A 12,503-nucleotide genomic window follows, 5' to 3' on the forward strand; every position below is an offset into this window, starting at 1 on the left:
AGCCAGTGAGCATTTGGCTTCCTTTGATTGTGTTGGCTGTGCTAGCTGTGTTAGCTGTGCTAGCTGTGTTAGCAGTGTTAGCTGTGTTAGCTGTGTTAGCTGTGCTAGCTGCATTAGCTGTGCTAGCTGTGTTAGATGTGCTAATCCAAATTTATGGTTTTAAAAAAGGGCAAAATTAAAGACAGATCGTAACTGTAGGTGCTGAACTCTCTGTGTCGTTTTAAAGCAATAGTCGTTTTGTCGTCCCTAAAATGTCTGAAACATATATTTTGCTTTGACCGTGCTGCAGGTCACCTAACTGTTTGGTTACATGCAATAAGCTTTGTGTGGACTTCACCGGACAGCGGTTGCTCTCTGGTTTTGAGATGAAAACAAATGTCTAGTTTAATTTATTCTGCCGCTGTGTCTAGTAGTAGTACCATCAACAGACAGCAGGGGGCAGTAGAACCTGTCTTCACAGTGGAAAGGCAGACACAGTGGATTCATTTGTCTTTAATAAGATCAAACTGAACTAACTGCTATCTTGAAATGTTGAAAAAGTGTTTTTAAATAGGCATCCTATCATTTGAAAATTAGTTGAAAGGCTAAGTGATTCTCCTCCTGAGAAGAAGCTGACAGCCTTCAAACATAGCAAAAAAAGTGGTCCCAAACAATATGTCAAAATGAATAAAAAAATGATACAGCTGTCTTTAATAAGATCAAACTGAACTAACTGCTATCTTGAAATGTGGAAAAAGTGTTTTTAAATAGGCATCCTATCATTTGAAAATTAGTTGAAAGGCTAAGTGATTCTCCTCCTGACAAGAATTTGACAGCCTTCAAACATAGTGCAAAAAAAGTGGGCGTCAATCATATTTGTGAACATAATCCCTAGCTGTGTATTGCCGCTTTCCATGTTGTCTGTAGCTTGTGAGGTGTGGAAACACTGTTGCTTTAATGGATTTTGTCTTGTTGCTTTTTCTTCTATGTTGCTCTGTCTGTATGCTACGTCTTGCTTGTCCTATGTTGCTCTGCGTGTGCTCACTGCTCAATGATTGTCTATTTGTAATTGTTTTTTAATAACCTGCCCAGGGACTGCGGTTGAAAATTAGCCGGCTGGCTAACTGGCTTAACTGAAACGTTGATAAATGTGCACTGTCCCTGTAAAAATAAAATAAACAGAAACCAACGTTGAGTTGAGGTGCAACCAAAAACTTGAATGATCATAGAAAAGGAAAAAGCGCAACTCTTGCTCACTATAAAAAATGCATTGCTTTATTCAAGCAAGGTTAAAAGATTAACGTTTCGGCCTAGTCTATGACGATATGCAAGTTGTGTTTGCCCAGAAAAAGGGAGACCCAGACTCACCCTGGTTCTTGAGGGTTGAAGACAGCGAAAAAGTATCATTAAGTAAATGGGACTTTTCAATTCTTGAATACAAATCTTTAATGAACATGAATTTAAATACAATTGACTTGAGGATCAGAGCATGCAGGCTGACTGGCTAGCCCTGAAGGCCCTCTGCCTCTACCTCTGTGTGGTTCATAGGCACTCACATAGGCACTCACACAAAACAATATCCCACATCGCAGGTGGGACAAAAAGGACACACTAAGTATGATCCCCAATAAGAGGTAACGATTATCAGCTGCCTCCAATTGGGAACCATATACACACACCAACATAGAAATATAATACCTAGAAACCCCCCTAGTCACGCCCTGACCTAAAACACCATAGAGAACCCCGAGGGCTCTCTATGGTCAGGGCGTGACACAAGCTGAATATTGAATATAACTGTGATTTCTGTGGAATGGAAAAGGAGACCATTTTTGCATTTGTTTTTTACCTGTATTTATAGCAGAATGTTTTGGATTGACATACAGAATTTTGTTACAAAATAAATTGGGCCGGTTGTACTATTTAATGGTTTTGATATAATGATTTATTTCAGAAATTCTGACGGATAAAGATGTAGCATATTTAATTCAACTGCTAATAATACTAGGTACATTTCATATTCACAAATGCCAATGGCCTAATTCAAAACCTAACTTTTTTCACTTTATAAATGAGTTTAAACAATATGGCATCACTAACTATAATGAAAAACAAAAAGGCAATTAAAACTTGTAGTCTTAATGAATGATTTGTTTGTTTAGGATTCCTGGCAATGTAAATAGTTTGTTAGTACGCTTGTTTGCATGTGACTATTCTTCTTTTGTTTGATGATATTTGTTAATAAAGAAAAGTAAAAAAGAGTGCCCTGTAAAAGTTGAAGTCATATTGAACAACTACCAGAGAGAACCTTCTCTACATAGGAATTGCATACCATATTTTTTCCCATACATCAAAATAATACTTTATTGTCAATCAGCAATTACTTACTTAGATAAGGCCTCAACAAGGCCCCAGTTAATGGTTGAAAATAACTTATGTCAGTGCCAATGAGTTACACTGAGTGTATAAAATATTAAGATCACCTGCTCTTTCCATGACATATGCTGACAAGGTGAATCCAGGTTAACGCTATAATCCCTTATGGATGTCACTAGTTAAATCCACTTAAATAAGTATAGATAAAGAGGAGGAGAAAGGTTTAAAAAAATATTGTAAGGCTTGAGACAATTGAGACATGGATTGTGTATGTGTGCCATTTAAAGGGTGAATGGGCAAGACAAAATATTTACATGCCTTTCAACGGGGCATGGTTGTATGTGCCAGGGGTACCAGTTTGTGTCAAGAACTGCAATGCTGCTGGGTTTTTTACGCTCAACAGTTTCCCGTGTGTATGAAGAATGGTTCACCACTCAAAAGACAATTTGACACAACTGTGGGAAGCATTGGAGTCAACATGGGCCAGCATCCCTGTGAATGTGTTGTACACTCAGTACATTAATAGTATTGGTACCGTGTTCTTGCCGTAACCTGTAAAGCTGGAGCAGCCTGCGAGGCAGGGGGAGGTGTAGGTGATGCCATTGTCTGAACACACAGGGTCCCACTCCCCAGCCAAGCAGGAGCAGTCTCTGTTACACTCTGACAACAGGCTGCCATCGTACACCAGGGGACCTGGGGGACAGAGAAAATGGCTGGTAATAATGATGTTTAAATAATTGTGTCTGAACTATCATTGACATAGGCACAGTGACAAAACAGCCAGGAATCCTGGCTCAGTAACAACCATACTGTATATTCCCACAAGAGGGAGCCCAGGAAGAGGCCCATGTGTGTTTTGGTCTAACTCTCCCTCATATTCCACTGATCAAAACTTTTGTTTTTATCAACCCACACACCCCCCAACCAACCAACCAACCAATCAGATGTCATATTTACCCGTTGTAGGACACGGTCAGACCAGCCACCTTAACGTTGTCACACTTAGCGCCAGACTGCAGAAGGAGGAGGTGGTAGGCCATGAAGGAGGTGACGAAAGACAGCTGGGCTCCAGACACAACGCCAAGCTTATACCTCTTCATCAGTAGACCTCCCAGGAATATCCCCACCGCACCCACAGGCAGGTTCACCTCACCTGGAAAAGTTATACTCACACGTCTTTAGTGCTGCCAGTGTGCTGGAGTTTCATTTCCACTCATGTTCAACAAACCTACAGGGGATGGGAGAAAACCAAAAAAATAGAATTTAATGCCATTCAACATCAATACTGACAGGATGGAACATTTCAGTTGGAGCATGTCCATGTTTCTATGGCTTCGTTAAGACAGGCAGCCCAATTCAGTAGTTTTTTGAGTAATTGGTATTTTGACCAATCAGATATGCTCTGAAAAAGAGCTGATGCGAAAATATGTAATGTGATTGGTCAAAAGATCAATTAGTGGAAAAAATATCATAATTGGGCTGCCTGTCTAAACGCATCCCTTGTCTCTCTGTCTCTGACCCAAACCTCAGTCCTTGCATCGATTACAGAGGGCTGAAAAGGATTACGATCAAGAATCGTTACCCCCTACCCGATGTCCGCCACCTTGGAGTTGGCCCTAGGAGCCCAATTCTTCACCAAACTGGACCTCCGCAACGCTTAAAATCTGGTGAGAATCAGGGAGGGAGATGAGTGGAAAACTGCCTTTAACACCCCTAAAGGCTAGTAAAGAGCTCACTAACTTGTAGTATGTCTCTAACTCTCATTCTCTTACCAGCCGAGCGAGGTCGTTTCCCTCCTCCAGGGTTTCCTTCCACACCCTTCAAATAAAACACAGAGCAATTCAACTTTCCTGGCTTGTGATTTTTCTGTTGTTTATTTTACCCACACCTCCTTTAGTGCTGCTGGTGGCAGGGAATGGCAGTGAAGGTGAGTGCTGACGTGGTGCTCACCTCTCCCTAAGGGATTTTTTGCCCTGAGACACCAGCCAGTTGCTCATGTGCTCCGTGGTGACATGGGGCGGGACCTGGCCTTGACTCTGGAGCAGCAGATAATGGACCATGAGCTTCTTCTGCAAGATGAGGTAAGGTGTGAGACCATGCCACGAAATACCATATCATGTGCTTTCAGAAGGGCCTCTCGCAACATTTCACAACTACTCATGCCTGACAATTTGCAAGTGATATTAAGAACTCTTATGACCAACTTCTCTAAACTGTCTTGAAAGACAACTCTCTTTCTGTTTATGTTTTTGTGGGATGAATCTTACCTGTTTGTTGTAATATGTTTCCTCCCAGCAGGCCTGCAGAGTCTGAAAATAAAGGCTGCTTCTACAGAATTCCTTTGAAGATAATGAAAATAATGATGCTTTGTTATGCACATTATGCACAGGCATTTACACTATGCTAAAATTAATTTCTCCTAAGATTACCTTTGTGGGACCATAAGTGAACTCCGGAATGCACCAAACCCTATCCATGGTAAGATGGGGAAGAAATACAGCACTATAGATATACGGGATGCTCTAGAGATAACAAGAATGACTTAAAGTCGCGAATGATCAATGACTGTGGAGTCGTCCAATATGCTGCACTTAGAATTGAGTTGCAGGCGATGTTTTGCGCAAAATAGAATGTTTACATTCTATTGCCATGGAGAAATGGAATGTGTAGAACCTGTATAATTGGGTATGCTTCTATGTCTTTATTTCGTGAAAGATTAAGCTCTTTATTATGTCATAATGTGTATATGAGGACGTAGGAGCCCGTCCCGATTCATGACGTGATTATCCAGGTGCATGTTGCTTAGACCTACCAATCCAACCTTGGTTTACAAGTTAAATACATTGTTTATATGTGCCTATACAAATCTATTGACCACATCCATTTAAAAAAAATGATTGTCAATTGAAAATGTGGTAGTTGTGTTATCCTGTTGTGCGCGTTGAGTGTCAGTCCCCTTAAGCACATTATTCCAATATTTCCGAGCTCTGAATTGACACAATGAACACTTTTGCAAAGATATTCGGTTACAAATAAGAGTATGAATGACAATAAACGTATGACTTGGATTGTATGCATAATAGTGTAGTAAACAATATCGCTCAGCGTGGGAACTTTTGGTGTTGGGAAAGTATCCGTTATAAGTGTCCATGGCACGTATCACTTCGTTGTCTTGTTGGTAATACTAAAAATGCATGACAGTCCGCATTGTAATGGTCTAACAGTTGTTTTTCATTTTGTTTCTCACATTAAACAGACATCTGAGAACGGAATTGTTTACAGATGTACCTTTGATGCACAGTCACACTAAAGCTGTACAGTGTAGTTTGAATAGTCAGTTTCAATTTTTTGCAGATGTATTCCCTATTATTTACAATTCGAAAGATGTAACATTTGAAATGAATGTGGCAGAACAGTTTAGCATAGAGTTCCTGTGGGAATCTTCTCCTTCAGTCTTTTTGCCTCCTAGGCCTCGTTTCTCATTACATGGGATTTCCCCAGTGCCAACTTCACATGAGATGGCCGCTGTTTACTGTCATGTGGTGCTGGATGACAGATATCACTATGCCGATATCGCTGCTGTCCATGGTCCTGAAATATACAATCTAGTCTATTTGCATATGTACGACCATCCAAACTTGACCCCTCAGACATACACACACATTCATGCTAATCTCTCACACGCTTTTGAACATTGCACAACCTGCAACAAGACACTGAAAGAGCATGTTATTCCAAGAGTGTTTGTGTTTGAATGAAGACCCGAAGAATGAAATCAATGTGTGGATGTTGATTGGACAATGTATATGTGCTTTGCAGAAGCCATTTTTTTTTGCATTCCCTGTAGCGTGTATTTTACTTTATTTTACAGAATGAAGATTTGGCCTGAGAAACTATGCCGATTATAGCATGATAGCAATTTTTTTTTAAAAATAAGGCAATGTTTATATGACCCCCTTTCAAAGAGTTGCTCATTTATCACTTTCTTGCAGATATACAGTGCCTTCAGAAAGTGTTCATACCCCTTAACTTATTCCGCATTTTGTTTTCTTACTGCCTGAATTCCAAATGGATTAAATTATAGTTTTTTTATCATCTCACCCAGCTACAGACAATACCCCATAATGACAAAGTGAAAAGGTTTTTTCTCAAATGTATTGAAAATGAAATACAGAAATATCTAATTTACATAAGTATTCACAATACACGTTAGAATCACTTTTGGCAGCGATTAAAGCCGACAGAAACTTTCAACCAGTTCTCCCCATTAAGCAGCGAGTCGGAGTCTGAGGCCGAGCCTTCTCTGGTCTCTACTCCTCCCGTTACGGGGTCTGAGCTTTCTCAGGTCTCTACTCCTCCCGTTACGGGGTCTGAGACGCCGAAGGCTCCCAGCATTAGCTCTGACAAATTGAAAACCCTAGTCATTGGCGACTCCATTCTCCATTACCTGTAGTATTAGACTTAAAACGAATCATCCAGCGATCATACGCTGTTTACCAGGGGGCAGGGCTACCGATGCTGTTTGGGGTTTTAGGCTGGGTTTCTGTGCAGCACTTTGAGATATCAGCTGATGTAAGAAGGACTAAATAAATACATTTGATTTGATTTGATTTTGCCAAGGAAAGTGAAAAGGACTGAGGGAATGTAAAATGGAAAATACATGGAAATACATGGAAAAGCAAATGGAAGAACCTCAAAGAACATTGCATTTTCAAGATCATGCAACATCAAACATAACATGAAAATGCATCTTATATTCCTGCCCTGACAGAAAAACCACATGATTTCAACTTACATTTTATGTGAAGAATACATGAAAACATGTTTTTGGAACACTTCCCGTGTTCACATGTGAAATTGATGTGGTTTTTGCGTATCTGACTGGATAGGATGGGTGATTCAGCAGAGGACAGAGCGAAGCTGACCAGCCAACAGGAACTGTGTGTCCCTGACAAGCAGGCCAACAAACGCCCTGCAGTTCCACACTCAAGGTTCTTAATAATGCTTTAAAATGCACATGTACGATTGTGCTTGTGTAATGGGTTGAAAACAAAGTCACTAAAAACGGACACTCTTTTATTATTCATTTCTCCCCCAATTTGTTTATGTATTTGTCTTAATTAATCTAAATTGCATTTTCTAAATACTTTAGCGTTAGCAGTCCATCAGGCCAATAGATGGCGCTGTTGCACTGTTGTAGCAGGAGAAACAGCAAGTTCAGGCCAAGCGCTCACCATTCTGCTGAATAAGGATCAGAACTTTACTGAGCTAAACTGGGTCTGTTCTTTTTACTATTACAGGTATGTAACAGAACTTCCAAACGTTCAAATATATACACAATATGTAATAACATGCTATTTAACAACTCTGTCAAGGTATTATCACGTTAGGAAAGGTTTTGTTTTGGCTTTGTGTCGAACTGAGTGAGAGAAGAACGTGATTTACATTGAGTGAGAGTATATGTTAGCTTGATGCTAGCTGAGGTAAAAAACGATTTACGAGTCACAGAGACTATGTTTACTGAGTAGCTTACTTGTACTGGATTTTGTCTAGGAGATTTTTTTTATAAAGAATCCATTTGTTAGGGATTTCTGAGTTGGTTTTACATGTTATTGTTTTTTTGTGTAAAATTGTGACTTTTAGTGCATACAGTGAGAGAGAGACGATTTTCTGGAGGTGCCACTATCTTAAAGCTGAATGTATTGTTGTCAGTTTTCTATAGAGGTAGCGGTATATAGAAAAACATTCAGTTATGTTTTCATATATAGGTGTTTCTATTGTATGAATGTGAAATACATTGTGGTTTTCATGTGAAACCATACACTAAGACAGGGTTATTTGTGGAACATTTTTGAGTTGTGCTTTAGGTAAAGTGCATTTATGTTGTGTAATTTAAAATGTGCACTTGTTTGATGTGAATATTTTCAAAGTACTAACAAGAAAATAGACAATTGAACAAGAGGAAAAAAACATTCTTCAGAATAAAGAAAGCGCCAGAACTTTGCAGACGTAAACTTGTGTCCGTTCTTTTTACTTTTGCAGGCCACCTCAGCTACACATGCACTCTGTCTGCACACGCATCCACGCATGCACATACACACGGACAAACACACACTAAAAGAAGATCAGGATGTCGTCGAGGTAAACAAAGACGAACCCATTCAACATATCCCTAAGAGTGTCATTGATCAATGCTTGAAAAAATGCCGGTGAGTTCGATATTCCGAAGGTCATGACTAAATACTCAGTGACCACTAGGGGTGTTAAAGGCAGTTTTCCACTCATCTCCCTCCCTGATTCTCACCAGATTTTAAGCGTTGCGGAGGTCCAGTTTGGTGAAGAATTGGGCTCCTAGGGCCAACTCCAAGGTGGCGGACATCGGGTAGGGGGTAACGATTCTTGATCGTAATCCTTTTCAGCCCTCTGTAATCGATGCAAGGACTGAGGTTTGGGTCAGAGACAGAGAGACAAGGGATGCGTTTAGACAGGCAGCCCAATTATGATATTTTTTCCACTAATTGATCTTTTGACCAATCACATTACATATTTTCGCATCAGCTCTTTTTCAGAGCATATCTGATTGGTCAAAATACCAATTACTCAAAAAACTACTGAATTGGGCTGCCTGTCTTAACGAAGCCATAGAAACATGGACATGCTCCAACTGAAATGTTCCATCCTGTCAGTATTGATGTTGAATGGCATTAAATTCAATTTTTTTTGTTTTCTCCCATCCCCTGTAGGTTTGTTGAACATGAGTGGAAATGAAACTCCAGCACACTGGCAGCACTAAAGACGTGTGAGTATAACTTTTCCAGGTGAGGTGAACCTGCCTGTGGGTGCGGTGGGGATATTCCTGGGAGGTCTACTGATGAAGAGGTATAAGCTTGGCGTTGTGTCTGGAGCCCAGCTGTCTTTCGTCACCTCCTTCATGGCCTCCTTCTGCAGTCTGGCGCTAAGTGTGACAACGTTAAGGTGGCTGGTCTGACCGTGTCCTACAACGGGTAAATATGACATCTGATTGGTTGGTTGGTTGGTTGGGGGGTGTGTGGGTTGATAAAAACAAAAGTTTTGATCAGTGGAATATGAGGGAGAGTTAGACCAAAACACACATGGGCCTCTTCCTGGGCTCCCTCTTGTGGGAATATACAGTATGGTTGTTACTGAGCCAGGATTCCTGGCTGTTTTGTCACTGTGCCTATGTCAATGATAGTTCAGACACAATTATTTAAACATCATTATTACCAGCCATTTTCTCTGTCCCCCAGGTCCCCTGGTGTACGATGGCAGCCTGTTGTCAGAGTGTAACAGAGACTGCTCCTGCTTGGCTGGGGAGTGGGACCCTGTGTGTTCAGACAATGGCATCACCTACACCTCCCCCTGCCTCGCAGGCTGCTCCAGCTTTACAGGTTACGGCAAGAACACGGTACCAATACTATTAATGTACTGAGTGTACAACACATTCACAGGGATGCTGGCCCATGTTGACTCCAATGCTTCCCACAGTTGTGTCAAATTGTCTTTTGAGTGGTGAACCATTCTTCATACACACGGGAAACTGTTGAGCGTAAAAAACCCAGCAGCATTGCAGTTCTTGACACAAACTGGTACCCCTGGCACATACAACCATGCCCCGTTGAAAGGCATGTAAATATTTTGTCTTGCCCATTCACCCTTTAAATGGCACACATACACAATCCATGTCTCAATTGTCTCAAGCCTTACAATATTTTTTTAAACCTTTCTCCTCCTCTTTATCTATACTTATTTAAGTGGATTTAACTAGTGACATCCATAAGGGATTATAGCGTTAACCTGGATTCACCTGGTCAGCATATGTCATGGAAAGAGCAGGTGATCTTAATATTTTAACACTCAGTGTAACTCATTGGCACTGACATAAGTTATTTTCAACCATTAACTGGGGCCTTGTTGAGGCCTTATCTAAGTAAGTAATTGCTGATTGACAATAAAGTATTATTTTGATGTATGGGAAAAAATATGGTATGCAATTCCTATGTAGAGAAGGTTCTCTCTGGTAGTTGTTCAATATGACTTCAACTTTTACAGGGCACTCTTTTTTACTTTTCTTTATTAACAAATATCATCAAACAAAAGAAGAATAGTCACATGCAAACAAGCGTACTAACAAACTATTTACATTGCCAGGAATCCTAAACAAACAAATCATATTCATTAAGACTACAAGTTTTAATTGCCTTTTTGTTTTTCATTATAGTTAGTGATGCCATATTGTTTAAACTCATTTATAAAGTGAAAAAAGTTAGGTTTTGAATTAGGCCATTGGCATTTGTGAATATGAAATGTACCTAGTATTATTAGCAGTTGAATTAAATATGCTACATCTTTATCCGTCAGAATTTCTGAAATAAATCATTATATCAAAACCATTAAATAGTACAACCGGCCCAATTTATTTTGTAACAAAATTCTGTATGTCAATCCAAAACATTCTGCTATAAATACAGGTAAAAAACAAATGCAAAAATGGTCTCCTTTTCCATTCCACAGAAATCACAGTTATATTCAATATTCAGCTTGTGTCACGCCCTGACCATAGAGAGCCCTCGGGGTTCTCTATGGTGTTTTAGGTCAGGGCGTGACTAGGGGGGTTTCTAGGTATTATATTTCTATGTTGGTGTGTGTATATGGTTCCCAATTGGAGGCAGCTGATAATCGTTACCTCTTATTGGGGATCATACTTAGTGTGTCCTTTTTGTCCCACCTGCGATGTGGGATATTGTTTTGTGTGAGTGCCTATGTGAGTGCCTATGAACCACACAGAGGTAGAGGCAGAGGGCCTTCAGGGCTAGCCAGTCAGCCTGCATGCTCTGATCCTCAAGTCAATTGTATTTAAATTCATGTTCATTAAAGATTTGTATTCAAGAATTGAAAAGTCCCATTTACTTAATGATACTTTTTCGCTGTCTTCAACCCTCAAGAACCAGGGTGAGTCTGGGTCTCCCTTTTCCTGGGCAAACACAACTTGCATATCGTCATAGACTAGGCCGAAACGTTAATCTTTTAACCTTGCTTGAATAAAGCAATGTATTTTTTATAGTGAGCAAGAGTTGCGCTTTTTCCTTTTCTATGATCATTCAAGTTTTTGGTTGCACCTCAACTCAACGTTGGTTTCTGTTTATTTTATTTTTACAGGGACAGTGCACATTTATCAACGTTTCAGTTAAGCCAGTTAGCCAGCCGGCTAATTTTCAACCGCAGTCCCTGGGCAGGTTATTAAAAAACAATTACAAATAGACAATCATTGAGCAGTGAGCACACGCAGAGCAACATAGGACAAGCAAGACGTAGCATACAGACAGAGCAACATAGAAGAAAAAGCAACAAGACAAAATCCATTAAAGCAACAGTGTTTCCACACCTCACAAGCTACAGACAACATGGAAAGCGGCAATACACAGCTAGGGATTATGTTCACAAATATGATTGACGCCCACTTTTTTTGCACTATGTTTGAAGGCTGTCAAATTCTTGTCAGGAGGAGAATCACTTAGCCTTTCAACTAATTTTCAAATGATAGGATGCCTATTTAAAAACACTTTTTCCACATTTCAAGATAGCAGTTAGTTCAGTTTGATCTTATTAAAGACAGCTGTATCATTTTTTTATTCATTTTGACATATTGTTTGGGACCACTTTTTTTGCTATGTTTGAAGGCTGTCAGCTTCTTCTCAGGAGGAGAATCACTTAGCCTTTCAACTAATTTTCAAATGATAGGATGCCTATTTAAAAACACTTTTTCAACATTTCAAGATAGCAGTTAGTTCAGTTTGATCTTATTAAAGACAAATGAATCCACTGTGTCTGCCTTTCCACTGTGAAGACAGGTTCTACTGCCCCCTGCTGTCTGTTGATGGTACTACTACTAGACACAGTGGCAGAATAAATTAAACTAGACATTTGTTTTCATCTCAAAACCAGAGAGCAACCGCTGTCCGGTGAAGTCCACACAAAGCTTATTGCATGTAACCAAACAGTTAGGTGACCTGCAGCACGGTCAAAGCAAAATATATGTTTCAGACATTTTAGGGACGACAAAACGACTATTGCTTTAAAACGACACAGAGAGTTCAGCACCTACAGTTACGATCTGTCTTTAATTTTGC

The 12,503-nt window shown here is 40.0% G+C and overlaps 3 long non-coding RNA genes across 8 annotated transcripts; 2 read left to right on the forward strand and 1 right to left on the reverse strand.

The window, feature by feature from the left end:
• Window positions 1–2,957: 2,957 nt before the first annotated feature.
• Window positions 2,958–4,064, reverse strand: LOC115148368 (uncharacterized). Of its 3 annotated transcripts, none has more exons than XR_003866633.1 (3): window positions 3,945–4,064; window positions 3,313–3,583; window positions 2,958–3,048 (listed from the first exon to the last, which is right to left on the reverse strand). It is a non-coding gene; the product is annotated as an uncharacterized LOC115148368 (long non-coding RNA). The 3 variants fall into 3 exon arrangements; XR_003866634.1 differs by having other exon boundaries at window positions 3,881–4,041; XR_003866635.1 differs by having other exon boundaries at window positions 3,875–4,041.
• A 12-nt stretch (window positions 4,065–4,076) lies between these two features.
• LOC115148369 (uncharacterized) lies at window positions 4,077–5,249 on the forward strand. Its single transcript, XR_003866636.1, has 2 exons — window positions 4,077–4,436; window positions 4,654–5,249. It is a non-coding gene; the product is annotated as an uncharacterized LOC115148369 (long non-coding RNA).
• A 1,626-nt stretch (window positions 5,250–6,875) lies between these two features.
• Window positions 6,876–10,467, forward strand: LOC115148370 (uncharacterized). Of its 4 annotated transcripts, none has more exons than XR_003866639.1 (4): window positions 6,876–7,655; window positions 8,398–8,564; window positions 8,663–9,359; window positions 9,624–10,467. It is a non-coding gene; the product is annotated as an uncharacterized LOC115148370 (long non-coding RNA). The 4 variants fall into 4 exon arrangements; XR_003866638.1 differs by having other exon boundaries at window positions 6,876–7,346; window positions 7,508–8,564; XR_003866637.1 differs by having other exon boundaries at window positions 6,876–8,564.
• Window positions 10,468–12,503: the final 2,036 nt, after the last annotated feature.

The sequence above is a fragment of the Salmo trutta genome, chromosome 15 (genome assembly GCF_901001165.1).
Source record: "Salmo trutta chromosome 15, fSalTru1.1, whole genome shotgun sequence".
Lineage (NCBI taxonomy): Eukaryota > Metazoa > Chordata > Actinopteri > Salmoniformes > Salmonidae > Salmo > Salmo trutta.